This window comes from Triticum aestivum, chromosome 3D (genome assembly GCF_018294505.1).
Source record: "Triticum aestivum cultivar Chinese Spring chromosome 3D, IWGSC CS RefSeq v2.1, whole genome shotgun sequence".
Classification (NCBI taxonomy): domain Eukaryota; kingdom Viridiplantae; phylum Streptophyta; class Magnoliopsida; order Poales; family Poaceae; genus Triticum; species Triticum aestivum.
The window spans coordinates 297,901,228-297,914,818 of NC_057802.1; positions in this window are offsets into that span (position 1 = coordinate 297,901,228).

Below are 13,591 nucleotides of genomic sequence, written 5' to 3' on the forward strand. Positions count from 1 at the left end.
AACTCATTATAGATCTATCCCTTTATAGGCTGAGCTGAGCAAGAAGGAAAGCCAAACCGCTGATCTGCAAGAGAACATCAAAACCCAGCAAGCTGAAGCCTCCAAAGCGAAGGAAGAGTTGACCCGCGCTCTAGGCGCTATGGAGAAACTGAAAGAGGGCTTCAACAAAGAGAGGGCAGATTGGGAGACTGAAAAAGCCGCTTTGCTAAAAAGGGCTGAAAACGCAGAAGCCGCTCTTAAACCGGTGGTTGACGAGCTGACTGGTGTAAAGCGGCAAGTGCATGCTAATGACCGCTGCTGTGTTTGGTAAGCATCCTTACTTTATGCTTTCAACATATCTTCCCATGCGTTGCCGGTTTACTGATGTTTGTAATGATACAAGAACTCGCATTAGCCATCTGGGCTCTGATGTACAGAAGAAGTTGAAAGCTGCCTACACGCTGATAGAGCAACTGTATACCGGCGCACAACGAATTATCTGCACCACTTCTCACAATAAGCCACCCCCGACGTTGATCAAGGATACCTTAGACAGGCTATCTATGCTGCCTGCCCGGGTAGAAGAGCTAAAGAGGTCTGCTGCAAGGGCTGGCGCTCTGACCGCACTAACCCGGGCAAAAGCATGGGTGCCTGACCTTGATCCGGCGGACGTGGCTAAAGGCTACCCAAGTTTAAAAGAAGACGGATCAGAGTTTGGCACTGAAGGTCTCCGCGCCATAAACCGGGAAGTACGTCCACTGGCTTGTCAACTTGCTGAAGAGGCTGACCTTTCATTTTACCAGCCGAGTTATGATACCAATAACAAGCGGGTTGCTGCACCAACTCCTGAGGCTCAAAACCTGATCCCTCCAATCCGTAAGCACACTTATGCCCCTGACATTGAACCGTCCACCCTTATAAGTGAAGAAGCTGTGTTCCAAGCTTTAACTGGGATCGACTGGACAACTGTTGACTTCCGGCCGCTGGGTAGAGACGAAGAAGATGAACCGGTGCAAGATGATCCGCAGCCGTCAGGTCAAGCTGATAAGCAATCATAATCCGGGGGCCGGTTTAGTCTTCGACGCTGCAATGCTTATTGATAAACAATTATCCCGTTGGGCACTAAAACGCCTTGTAATAGGCTAGTTAAAACACTTGGTCTGTTATGCCTTTGTGCATATTTATCTGCAACTGATGCGTGTTAATCCTCCATGCTTAAGATATGATGTTCATAATCCATAGCTATTTATTCAAGTTGTTCCTGCAGATAAGAAGCTTAAAGCGCCTTGGCGGTTTACCACCGGGTGGGTCATGATACCCAAATATATATATGACCAAGGTTTATAACCAAGGTTGTAAAAGATAACTAAATATGGAAATATATGATACCTGTGACCGTTAGGCATAATGTTGGCTGACCAACTTTGTAATGAGGGTAATAACCCTAATCCGGAGTAGAAGTAACTCCTGTTATATGATACCGGTTTACAATAAAACCGTTCTGGGCTGTGTAAACACCGGTTTATTCCATACTGGTGACATTTTAGCCAAAACCAGACCGGGCTGATAGTCTCCGGGTTGTAACTTGATCATGTACTGACAACTTGTAGTGGACAACCTAACCGGGTTAATAAACACCGGTTTGAAAACGTTACAAATCTTATGAAAACAAAGAAAACTCAGCAAAAGGCAAGTAAAAACCGTTGTAGTCGAGGCTTTTTTGGGCTGCCAGGCCCTAAATTCAACAGCAAATAAATCCCAAGCAACATTGTGAGCTGTGCTCAGTGGGTGCCTATGTTTGAGCTATTGTTTTACAACACTCTCTTTGGCCCCGGTTTGACGTGGCTTTGAGCCGATCAAGAGGCGTGACTATGGTTCGGATTCGACCAAGTCCCCAAGTGATGCTGTGGCATTGCGCCGACCAAGAGGTGTAGCTATGGTTCGGGTTCGACCAAGCCCCCAAGTGATGCTGTGGCATTGCACCGATCAAGAGGTGTAGCTATGGTTCGGATACGACCAAGCCCCCAAGTGATGTTGTGGCATTGCGCCGATCAAGAGGTGTAGCTATGGTTCGGATACGACCAAGCCCCCAAGTGATGTTGTGGCATTGCGTCGATCAAGAGGTGTAGCTATGGTTCGGATACGACCAAGCCCCCAAGTGATCTAATATGAAGCTTTGAGAAGCTAAATCAAGGGGTAAACCAGACGCCGCTTTGTAAGCTCCATGTAACCACGCATGATGTAAGGAAAACAACAGATACCCCGCTTTAGCTGAGGTTCCGGTTTATTATATTGATCATAATATATACAATGTCATAATATGTACATAAGCAGAGCCTGTAGCTCAAGTATAGTAGGGCCGAAGATGAGCAATATTCCACGGCCGGTTGGTCTCCTCCTCCGATTTACGTGAGTCTTTGCGCTCTCGAACATCGATTAGGTAGTATGACCCGTTGTGCAGATTCTTGCTGACCACAAAAGGGTCCTTCCCAAGGGGGGGATAGCTTGTGCATATCCGTCTGATCCTGGATGAGTCGAAGCACCAAATCTCCTTCTTGAAAGGTTCTGGTTCTAACCCGGCGGCTATGATAACGACGCAGATCTTGCTGATAAATCGCCGAACGGGCTGCCGCCATGTCACGCTCCTCATCTAACAGGTCAAGAGCTTCCTGCCGTGCCTTCTCGTTGTCAGCTTCAACATATGCCGCTACACGAGGTGAGTCATGACGGATGTCACTAGGAAGAACCGCTTCCGCTCCATAAACCATGAAGAATGGTGTGTATCCTGTCGATCTGTTGGGTGTGGTATTGATGCTCCATAACACTGAAGGTAGCTCCTCAACCCAACAACCCGGCGTCCGTTGCAAAGGAACCATAAGCCGGGGTTTGATGCCTCTCAAGATCTCTTGATTGGCCCTCTCCGCTTGACCATTGGACTGGGGGTGAGCCACTGATGACACGTCAAGCCGGATGTGCTCACGTTGACAGAACTCCTTCATGGCACCCTTTGACAGATTGGTACCATTGTCTGTTATAATGCTGTGTGGAAAGCCAAACCGGAAGATCACCTTTTTGATGAATTGAACCGCCGTGGCTGCGTCACACTTACTAACTGGCTCTGCCTCCACCCACTTCGTGAACTTATCAACCGCCACCAAAAGGTGGGTCTTCTTGTCCTTGGACCTCTTGAAAGGCCCAACCATATCCAGCCCCCAAGTTGCAAACGGCCAGGTGATTGGAATCATCCTCAATTCTTGAGCCGGTACATGAGCGCGTCTTGAGAATTTCTGACAGCCATCACATCTTTTGACCAAGTCCTCGGCATCAGCATGAGCTGTCAACCAATAGAAACCGTGACGAAACGCCTTGGCCACCAAAGATTTTGAACCGGCGTGGTGACCACAATCTCCTTCGTGGATCTCACGCAAAATTTCACGGCCTTCCTCAGGAGACACACAGCGTTGAAACGCCCCTGTCACACTGCAATGATGTAACTCTCCATTGATAATAGTCATGGACTTGGACCGCCGGATTATCTGCCTGGCCAAAGTTTCATCCTCTGGTAACTCGCCCCGGTTCATATACGCCAGATATGGAACCGTCCAATCCGGGATAACATGAAGAGCCGCCACCAACTGAGCCTCCGGATCAGGAACAGCCAAATCCTCTTCACCAGGGAGCTTGACGGACGGATTATGCAAAACATCCAGGAAGACATTAGGTGGAACCGGTTTACGTTGGGAACCCAGGCGGCTTAAAGCGTCCGCCGCTTCATTCTTCCGCCGGTCCACATGATCCACCTGATAACCTTTAAAGTGACCTGCAACAATATCCACCTCACGACGATATGCTGCCATTAGTGGGTCCTTGGAATCCCAAGTGCCGGACACTTGTTGAGCCACCAGATCCGAGTCACCGAAGCACTTAACTCGGCTTAGGTTCATCTCCTTAGCCATCCGAAGACCATGGAGTAAAGCCTCATATTCAGCTGCATTGTTAGTGCAAGGGAACATTAAACGGAGAACATAACAAAACTTATCACCTCGTGGGGAAGTTAATACGACTCCAGCCCCCGAGCCCTCCAATTGCCTGGACCCATCAAAATGAATAGTCCAATAAGTATGATCCGGCTTCTCCTCTGGCGCTTGTAATTCTGTCCAATCATTGATGAAATCCACAAGTGCCTGAGATTTGATCGCCGTTCGGGGTATGTATTTCAACCCGTGAGGCCCGAGCTCGATAGCCCACTTAGCAATCCGGCCAGTTGCTTCCCTGTTCTGGATTATATCCCCCAAAGGAGCAGAGCTGACCACCGTGATGGGATGACCTTGGAAATACTGCTTAAGCTTCCGGCTTGCCATAAAAACCCCACACACCAATTTTTGCCAATGCGGGTACCTCCGCTTGGACTCAATAAGTACCTCACTGATATAGTAAACCGGCCGCTGAACCGGATATTCCTTTCCTGCCTCCTTGCGCTCCACCACAATAGCCACACTAACAGCCCGAGCGTTAGCTGCCACATATAGCAACAATGGTTCTTTGTCAACCGGAGCAGCGAGAATCGGCGGATTAGCTAGCTGCCGCTTTAAGTCCTCAAATGCTTCATTAGCGGCGTCACTCCAGACGAAGTTATCCGTTTTCTTCAGCATCTGATACAAAGGGATGGCCTTCTCGCCAAGGCGACTGACAAACCGGCTCAACGCGGCAATCCGGCCTGCCAGGCGTTGAACATCATTGATACACTTCGGTTTAGCCAAGGAGGTGATGGCTTTGATCTTTTCCGGATTAGCTTCAATGCCCCTGTTAGACACCAAAAAGCCCAAGAGCTTGCCTGCAGGTACACCAAAGACACACTTGGCCGGATTAAGCATCATTTTATAAACCCGCAGGTTATCAAAGGTTTCCTTCAAGTCATCAATCAATGTCTCCTTCTTCCTTGATTTTACCACAATATCATCCACATAGGCATGAACATTGCGGCCGATCTGTTTATGAAGACAATTCTGCACACACCGTTGATAAGTCGCCTGGGCACTCTTGAGCCCAAAGGGCATGGACACATAGCAGAAGGCTCCAAAGGGAGTTATGAAGGCTGTCTTCTCCTGGTCCTTAACTGCCATTTTGATCTGATGATAACCAGAATATGCATCCAAAAAACTTAAACGCTCACAACCCGCCGTAGCATCAATAATTTGATCAATACGGGGGAGGGCAAAAGGATCTGCTGGACAAGCTTTGTTGAGATCTGTGTAGTCCACACACATACGCCAAGTGCCATTCTTCTTGAGGACCAGCACCGGATTAGCCAACCACTCAGGATGGAATACTTCAACGATAAATCCAGCCGCCAAGAGCCTGGCTACTTCTTCTCCAATAGCTTTGCGTCTTTCTTCATTGAACCGGCGGAGAAACTGCTTGACCGGTTTATACTTAGGATCAACATTGAGAGTGTGCTCAGCGAGTTCTCTCGGTACACCAGGCATGTCAGAAGGCTTCCATGCAAAGATGTCCCGATTCTCACGGATGAACTCGATGAGCGCGCTTTCCTATTTCGGATCCAAGTTAGCGCTGATGCTAAACTGCTTGGACGAATCGCCAGGCACGAAGTCAACAAGCTTAGTCTCATCAGCCGATTTAAATTTCAGGGCCGGATCATGCTCTGTAGTTGGTTTCTTCAACGAAGTCATATCTGCCGGATCAACATTGTCTTTGTAAAACTTCAACTCTTCTGTTGCACAAACCGACTCAGCATAAGCCGCATCACCTTCTTCACACTCCAGAGCAATCTTGCGGCTCCCATGCACGGTTATAGTTCCCTTGTGACCCGGCATCTTGAGCTGCAGATAGACATAACAAGGCCGTGCCATAAACTTAGCATAAGCTGGCCGTCCAAATAGGGCATGATACGGGCTTCTGATTTTCACCACTTCAAAGGTCAAGGTTTCTGATCTCGAGTCATGCTCATCTCCAAAAGCCACCTCCAGAGCTATCTTACCAACAGGATATGCCGACTTACCAGGCACCACACCATGGAACACCGTATTGGACGGTTTAAGATTTTTATCTGTTAGCCCCATGCGACGGAAAGTTTCATAATAAAGGATATTGATACTACTCCCTCCATCCATGAGTACCTTAGTGAACTTATAACCTCCCACCTGAGGTGCCACCACCAGAGCCAGATGACCCGGATTGTCAACCCGGGGCGGATGATCTTCTCTACTCCACACAATCGGCTGCTCGGACCAGCGCAAATAACGGGGCACCGCCGGTTCAACGGCATTCACCGCCCTTTTATGAAGCTTCTGATCGCGTTTGTCCAAGCTAGTGGTGAAGACATGATACTGTCCGCTATTCAACTGCTTCGGGTTGCTCTGGTAACCCGACTGCTGCTGCTGCTGCTGATTGCCCTGATGATTATAGCCACCTTGATTACCCTGATTACTTTGATTGTTATGTCCACCCTGATTACCGTGGAAGCCTGAACCGGAATTTCCTCCGCCATAACCCGGCCCATGAGAGCCGGGGCCCGAACCGCCTCCTGGTCCATGATCATACCGGAAAGAATCAGAATTTTTGAACTCCTGCATGATGTAACAATCTTTCCAGAGGTGCGTGGACGGTTCTTCCTTCGTCCCATGCTTTGGACAGGGCTGGTTCAACAGATAAGACAAACGGTCCGGATTAGGACTTGGCCTTCCACCGCGCTGGGGCGGTTTACCCTTACGCCGCTGGCCCTTGTCATGTGCATTAGTGTTAGCCACAAAGTCTAAACCGTGGTCCGCTTTACGCTTGCCGCCGTTTCCATGACCCGCCGGGTTGTGGTGCTGCCCCTTGGCGTTGCCGCTCTTTTTCCCTTCCCTGTCTTATCATCGTCAGACTCGGGATCCTTGGTACTATCAGAGTCGGCATACTTCACCAGTGCAGCCATGAGGGTTCCCATGTCATTACAATGACGTTTGAGCCGTCCCAACTTCAACTTCAGGGGTTCAAACCGGCAATTGCCTTCCAATGTTAAAACTGCGGTGTCAGCGTTGATGCGGTCTGATGAATGCAAAATCTCCGAAACCCGGCGCACCCAATGGGTTGTTGACTCTCCTTCCTCCTGGACACAGGCAGCTAAGTCCACAATTGACATGGGCTGCTTGCATGTATCCTTGAAATTCTGAATGAACCGGGCTCTCAACTCGGCCCATGACCTGATAGAATTAGCCGGTAAGCTCTTTAACCAAGTGCGGGCTGTCCCTTCTAGCATCATGGTAAAGTATTTCACACATGCCGCATCATCCACATCCAGCATCTCCATGGCCATCTCATAGCTTTCGACCCATGTTTCAGGGGATAAATCGGCGGTGTTATTCGGCACCTTGCGCGAGCCCTTGAAATCCTTGGGCAGGCGCACATTGCGTAACGCCGGGACGAGACACGGCACTCCCAAAGAACTAGAGGTAACTCCTGGTTCCACCGATGTGGTTGGACGAACCGGAGTAAGCTGACGGGCTTCATGCTGCGCCGCTAACTCGGCCTCTCTGCGTGCCCGAGCCCGGTCCACCACCTCCTGAGCATCACCAGCACCACCCGCCGGGTTATTGCCACGGGGCGGATCACGGTTCCGCGCATTGCTTGACACTGCCGGTTCATCCATATGCCTGCTATAACTCCGGCTTGGACGGGGAGTAGAATGAATCCGATCGCGACTATATGAATAAGCCTCCTGTTGAACCAAGGTTGTCTGAAGAAGCTCCTTAACCCGACGCGTCTCGACCGCCGCCGGAGAATCGCCTTCGATCGGGATGGCCGCCAGCCGTGAAGCGGCAGCGACAATGTTGTCCATTGGGTTAGAATAATGACCCGGTGGCGTGGGGACATGCGGTACTACAATGTTGTTCTGACGAGGCGGATCCACCAAACGTGGCTGAACCGGCGCCCCTGCTCCAGGTGCCTCCGCCCGGTTTACCACCGGCGGATTACTGGTCCCTGCTCCTGGGGTGTTAAAGAGATTTCTAGCGTCATAAACCGGCGGCAGGCGAGATCGGTGCCTCCTCTTCAGGACTTCGTTCGACGCACTCTGATCCAGCATAATCCGGTAAGCTTGTGCATCCAAAGCGGCCCGCTCCGCGGCTATCCTGGTATCCTCAGCTGCTAAGTCGGCTTTGGCCTGGGTGATCTGATCTTTCACTTTCGCGATTTCCGCATTGTGTGCATCCTGATCCGCCGGGTTAACCTCCGCCATCAGCGTTGCCAACGCGTCAAACAAATCAGATAGAACCTGAGCTGGCGGTCGCACAGGGCCTCCTGCCCGGCCGCTGTTGCCGCTGCCGATCCGGAAATCATCGCCGCTGCGGTCGAAGAGTGGAGCGCCGGTTGCGTGCCGGCCATGAAGATCGCAACCCGGTTTGGCAGATCAAAGGGGTCCGGAATACTGTCGCCATCGGAACAGCCCCCAATCCGGCCATCTTGTAACTGATATAACGACTCGGTCTCTCCGGTCGATGACTCGTCGCCGGAATAAACGACGGTCTCACCACCAGATTCCGATCTATCCTCATATTCCCCTCCATGGATAACTCCCACGAAGGCACGCTTCATGACAGGCTTGACCCGGGCAGATCTCGCACGCTGAGCCGTTTCGACGAGGTCGGTGCAGATGTCCGGCTCAGGGCCCGGTTCACCGATCTTGCCAATGAAAACGTGTATGCCACCAAAGGGGACCCGGTACCCGTACTCGATTGAGCCGGCCTCGGGGCCCCAGCCTGCATCATCGATGTAGAGCTTGCCGCGACGACTCTTGGTCATCCGGCCCACAGCGTAACCCTTGAGTCCTTCGAAGTTGCCCTCCAAGAACTTGAAACCATCGTGCGATAGCCCCACGGTGGGCGCCAACTGTCGTGGTTTTGTCACGGCAGATGTCCTAGAGAAAGGACTTAGTCGTGGAGCCATCGCTACGGGTTAGCTTAAAGGGGTTAAAGTGGACAAGGGACGCAAGAGAGTTTTATACTAGTTCGGCCCCTTACGATGAAGGTAAAAGCCTACGTCTAGTTGTGATGGAATTATGGGGTTTTGATGACCAGGGAGCGAATACGCTTTGCCTGAGTCTCGAGTTGTTGTCTGTTGTCCCTGAACCGCCACCGGGTCGTCCCCTTATATACATGGGTTGACGCCCGCCGGTTTACAGAATCCCGAGGACGGCCCATAATCGTGTCCGGCTCGGTCTCTACTACTTCTACCTTACAACACAAGTTTACATATCAATGCCGGCTTATGTCTACAGGCCTTAAACTGGCTTTGGGCCCTGGGCCTTCATGAAGCGTCACCGTCTGTCTTCATGGACTTCAGATACAGATGAACTACTTATGGGGTTAGCCCGGCCTCTCCTGGCCGTTTTACGCCCAGTGGTAATATCCCCAATAGTCTCCATCAGGAATTTGCAGCCTTTTGATCACAACGGGTGAGATCAAGTTCAGACCGGCCCCGCCGTCAACCAGCATCTTGTTCACCTTGAGGTTGTGTATCGTTGGTGAGACCAAAAATGACAAACACCCGACCGCAGTTGTGCGGTCAGGGTGGTCCTCGGCGTCAAAGATGAGGGGCGTGTTGGACCACTTTAGTGGCTTCTGAGCGTCGAACGAGGGCTCCGCCGCTGTGATCTCACGCGCCCATTGTTTGCGCTGGCGGTGAGAAGTATGCAGCGAGGCGCCACCATCGACGCACATGGCCTCTGTAGCCTTTTGAAACTCATGCTCGCCGGACTCGTCGTCCTCGTCATGATCATCGTCTTCCTGCTTCTTGTTGCGGCCCCGAGCGGGCCTCTCTTGCTGGTTATCCTTGCCGCGACGACCTCCTTGGCCGCCACGCTTCTTGCCGGATCCTTCATAGCCATCTTGGCCCTTCTCCTTGTCCCGTCTCTCATACTCGGCTTTTTGCTTTTCAGCAAGCAGCTCAACTTGTCGGGAGTTCCGGAGGTCGTGGCCTTTGGTGCGGTGGATCTTGCAGTACTGCTTGTCGGAACCTCCTGGCTTGTCGGCAGCCGCCAAGGCCCGGCAAGCGGCGCACCCGGCAATCTCCTTGCCGGGGTCGTCTGCCTTGGCCTTCTTGGCGGCGCCGGTGTCGTCAGATCCCTCTACGGCAAGCACGGTCTTGCCCTTGCGCTTCTTGTTGCGACGCCGACCCTTCTTCTTCGAGGCGGTGGTGTCTTCGTCGGTAGAGTCAGTTTCCGCTTCGGCATCTTCGTCGGGGTACTTCCTCCCCTCTTCAGCCCGAGCGCATCTATCGGCCAGAACGTAAAGTTCGGTCACATCCTTGACCTTGTTCATTGCCAGATCTTCATGCATCTTGCGGTTGCGCACATTTTGATGGAATGCGCTAATCACGGCGGCAGGGTGAACATCTGGGATGTTGTATTGCACTCGGCCGAACCTCTGTATGTACTTGCGCAGGTTTTCACCTTCCTTCTGGGGAATGATATGCAAATCACTCGCCTGGCCATGAGCTTGGTGGCCTCCAGTGAAGGCACCAACGAACTCATGACACAGGTCCGACCAAGAAGAAATGGAATCCGCCGGCAAGTGCATCAACCAAGACATGACATTGGGTTTCAGGGCCAACGGGAAGTAATTGGCAAGCACCTTATCATCGCGAGCCCCAGCGGCTTGCATCGCGATGGTGTAGATGCTGAGGAACTCCGACGGGTGGGTCTTGCCATTGTACTTCTCGCCGACGTCGGGCTTGAACGTGCAGTGGGACAGCCACTAGAACTTCCGCAGCTCACGGGTAAAGGCTAGGCAACCCACCTCGTAAGGTAAGCCCGCGGAGCCTCCCGGCGCTGGGTGGTCCATAGCGGGCCCCGCCCGCCTATCTGACTGATGGTGTGTATCGCACCGGCGCTCGATGGTGGTTCGAGCGTCTTCATGGGCTCGCTCCCAAAGAACTTGGCGCTGGTCGCAGTGGGTCGGACGATGCTATGGAAATGTTATCACAAGCATCATCACGACGGACCAACACCCACTGTGGCTGGCGTGGAGGAGGAGAGTTCACCATGGCCGCGGCGCCACCGGCCCCTCCACCGCTGGCGTGCGGTGGTTCGATGGAGCGCCGGCCTGAAGGCCCCGCCGGTCGTGGCTCGTCTTTGTTGGCGATGCCGACGAGGCTTCGGATAGTGGTTCTCCATTCCTCGAGCTTTTTTGCAACAGGAGGGAAGTCGAGTAGCAGCTGCGCGCGCGCCAAAGCCTCTGCTTGCGTGGGTGGCGGCGAAAGCTGCATGGACCGTGGCGCGCTTCGACTTCTAACCACGTTAGAAGGAGCTCTATCACGGCCCAGCGGATGCGTGCCATTTTCGCCAGCACTTCGGCGGGCATGCTGGCCTCCTTCGACCCGCAGATAATGCACATGACTCTTTCCTCGACGTTGTCCAGGGTCACCGGCGTGGTGACGCTGCTCGTCGCGCACACCCTGGGAAGAGCGCGCTGTGGGCGCCGGGGTGGGCGTCTTGGAGGTCGCCGCGCCGCCCGTGGGTGGCACGGCGACGCCCCCAGAGGGCCCCGTGCCGCCTGCGGGGGGGGGGGGGGGGGCAGCTCCGTCTCTAGATTTTGCGGCGTGCGGCTCGTTGTCTTGCGCACGAACGACGCCGCTCGCCAGGCTCTGACTACCAGAGCGATGTTGGTGCTTGCGGGCCGCGCCTCGGGTCCTGTCCGCGACTGGCCCGCTGTTCGCCTGGACCGGTACGGGCCGTCCGGCCCCTGACGAACCGACCGCCGTGGCCGCCTTCTTCTTGGGAGCCATGACGATGAAGAACTGCTAGGCTAACGGCAGACCGGATTTTCACAACTACGCCTCCTCCTACCTTGCGCGCCAAAGATGTCGGTGGAAACGACACCTATGGAATCACTAGGATCCCTTTTACTGTTGGCAGGCGCGAGGTTGTGCAAAGAGCGGGTCTGACAGGAAGCACATGGATCGTTTACCCAGGTTCGGGCCGCGAAGATGCGTAATACCCTAGTCCTGCTTTGGTGGATGTATTTGAGTGTTCTTGTGTTCTTGAGCTAGCTACGGGGTGCAACTTGCCCAAAAGAGCCGAATCCCTCTCCTGGTCGCCTCGGGCCTCCTTTTATAGGGAAAAGGGGTTGCCACAGTGGCACACAGGAGGTCGAAAGGTCTACAGTCGATAAGCCTATCCTTTGGGACTGTCGAATAAACGCATTTAATGCGCTGCCGACGTGCCCCCTTGCTTTATCGGGGACGGCAAGGAAGCACGTCCCAGCTGTCGCCGCCTCGCCTAGCCTCGACACGCGTCCGAGCTGATGAGGCATCACGGCACCACGTTGGCTGGCTGCTGGGCTGACGTGGTGGTGGAGCCTTCACGAAGACCTGCATGCCACCACGTAGGTGCATGTTGAGTTGGTTGTGGAGGCCACTCGTCGCCACGCAGGTGCCTGCTCAGCTGGTCGAGCTGGCAGCTGCATGGATGGTGGTGGAGCCTTGGCAGACGCGGGCCGGGCTGGGGCCCCGCTGATGCCCTTGGCAAGGGTCTTGCCGGGGGCCCGGCAAGGGTCTTGCCGTGGCGTTGCAGTCGTCCCCGGCAAGGGTCTTGCCGGGGGTCTTGTGGATTTTCTTGGCTAGGATCCCGCCGAGGGTCGCCGTCTTCTGGTCCTCAGGTGATCTCACATGTTTATGATCTTGACGAAGATCTGCATGCCACCATAGAGGTGCCTCCCGAGCCTTGGTTCCAATGTAGTTGTTGGCGGTGGAACCCTTAGGCTCAAGGAAAGCGCGCTCCACTGGCGTTAGGCAAGTTGCCCCGGCAAGACTCTTGCCGGGGCTGCGGAGGCCGCCCCGGCAGGGGTCTTGCCGGGGGGTCCACCTCGCGCTCTTGCTCTTTGTGTTTTTGGTCTTGGCGTTGCCTTGGTTGTCTTGTGCTTTGGCTTCTCTCCGGCTTCCCTCCTCTGCCCTGCTAAGTGTGGTCGTGGCGCGCGGCTCTGACTGCCCGTGCACAAGTAAAGGGGTCAAAAGGAGAGCCCCTACTTTTGTACACCGACATTCTACTTCTTCCATTCCTAAATATAAGTCTTTTTAGAAATTTCAATATGGACTACATACGGAGTAAAATGAGTGAATCTACACGCTAAACTATGTCTATATACATCTGTATCTTGTCCATATTGAAATCTCTAAAAGAGACTTATATTTAGGAACGGAGGGAGTATATCATCATAATCATAAAAGAAATTTTCAGATTACACATAGGTTACTTCTGACATCTAAAGAGGGGAACGTAACAGCAAGATGTACCAAGGGGGTACGGTTGACACTTTACCAAATTTAGTTTAGTCTACCTATTTTTAGATACTTTCCATTATAAGCATGGTTTCTGTTCAACTCATGAGCAGACTTTTCTACTTATGAACCGATCATGAAATTCATCAGCATTTATGTTAAAACCCACATGTAGAGAATCTTCACAACTTAGCCAAACGCTTTAACGACATGTATGTTTGATACACTTCAAATCTGAGTACCATACCGAATTTGTTTGAATCCTTGCGGAAGCGCGATGCGGAGGTACTTGTCCTTCTAAACATAGGGGAGACCGCAAAGATTCCTAGCGTCGAAACAC